Source organism: Otolemur garnettii, unplaced genomic scaffold, assembly GCF_000181295.1.
Source record: "Otolemur garnettii isolate 467f Iridium unplaced genomic scaffold, OtoGar3 scaffold00050, whole genome shotgun sequence".
Taxonomy (NCBI): Eukaryota; Metazoa; Chordata; class Mammalia; order Primates; family Galagidae; genus Otolemur; species Otolemur garnettii.
The window spans coordinates 10997416-10998926 of NW_003852445.1; the positions used below are offsets into that span (position 1 = coordinate 10997416).

At 35.4% G+C, this 1511-nt stretch overlaps 1 protein-coding gene and 1 pseudogene across 2 annotated transcripts in view; both read left to right on the plus strand.

Annotated features, from left to right (window-relative positions):
• Positions 1–1226, plus strand: part of LOC111725922 — a 19736-nt pseudogene extending 18510 nt beyond the window's left edge.
• Positions 1–1511, plus strand: part of CASC4 (cancer susceptibility 4) — a 117585-nt gene that overhangs the window by 19521 nt on the left and 96553 nt on the right. The gene's annotated exons all lie outside the window — the stretch shown is intronic.

The following is a 1511-nucleotide window of genomic DNA, read 5'->3' on the forward strand; positions in this document are numbered from 1 at the left end:
AGTTCAAGCAATCCACCCACCTCAGCCTCCCAGAGTGCTAGGATTACAGCCGTGAGCCATGGCACCTGGCTTTGCTGTTTTTGGTTATTCTTGTTTTTCTAGTTTCTTGAGATGTAATTTTAGGTTGTTGATTTGTCTATGTCTTTGATGTAGGCATTTATGGTATAAACTTCACTTTTGGCATTGCTCTTACTATTTCCCATACATTTTTTTATCTTGCTTTTATTTTCATTTGTTCCAAAAGTGTTCAAATTTCTGTCTTTATTTCTTCATTGACCAGTGATTGTTGAAGAGCATAGTGGGTGATTTCCATGTATTTTTATAGTTTCTGAAGTTCCTGTTTGTGTTGATTTCTGACTTTATTCCACTGTGATCTGAAAAGATTCTTGACATAATTTCAGTTTGTAAAAATATTATAAGAATTGTTTTATGGGCCAAATGTAATATATCTTGTAATGCATATGCTGATGAAAAGAATGTATATTCTGTAGTTGTTGGATGGAGTGTTCTGTAAATGTCAGTTAAGTCCATTTATCTAGAGTTCAATTTAAGTCCAATTATTCTTTTTTGATTTGCTTGTCTTGATCATCTCCCTAATGCTATGAATTGTGTTTAAATCCCCCATTATTATTGTATTGCTATCTATCTCTTTCTTTAGGTCTAGTAATGTTTGTTTTGTGAATCTGGGTGCTCTGATGTTGAGTGCATATGGGCAGTCCCCAAGTTATAAACATCCAACTTATATACAACTCACACTCAGGAATGAAGGCTTTTACAGTAAATGTTTAAGTTACAAATATCTGACTGGACAGCCATGGTGTTTTGATGTGAGGAAGGAAGACGGATTTGTAAACCCTGGAGTGAGATTCTGCGTATCTGATTTTGCTACAGTGCAGAGACCCTCACTCCCCAGATGAGGCCAGGTTCACCATATCTGACCAGGAGGCAGAGACTTGAAGGAAGGAAGAATACATTAAACTTAAAGTCATTGGAAAGGAGAGCAGTGAGATTTACTTCAAAGTTAAAATGACAACACATCTCAAGAAACTCAAAGAATCATACTGTCAAAGACAGGGAGTTCCAGTGAATTCACTCAGATTTCTTTTTGAAGGTCAGAGAATTGCTGCAAATCATACTCCAAAAGAACTGGGAGTAGAGGAAGAAGATGTGATTGAAGTTAATCAGGAACAAATGGGGGTCATTCAACAGTTTATATATTCTGTTAGCTTTTTTTCTTTTCCCCCAATCCTTTTTTATTTTTAAAAATTGTTCTTTTGTAATATGGTGTTCAAAACAGAATTGAAAACTGGCACCTCATCTCTTTAAAACATCTGGTAATTTGAGTTCTAGTGCTCATTCATGATTGTTTATTTTTATTGTGCTGATTTTTGGTGATCAAGCCTCAGTCCCCTATATATTGCCCACTCCTTTTTATTTTTTTTTATTTTTTATTTTTTTTTTTTTTGAGACAGAGCCTCAAGCTGTCCCCCTGGGTAGAGTGCCATGGCATT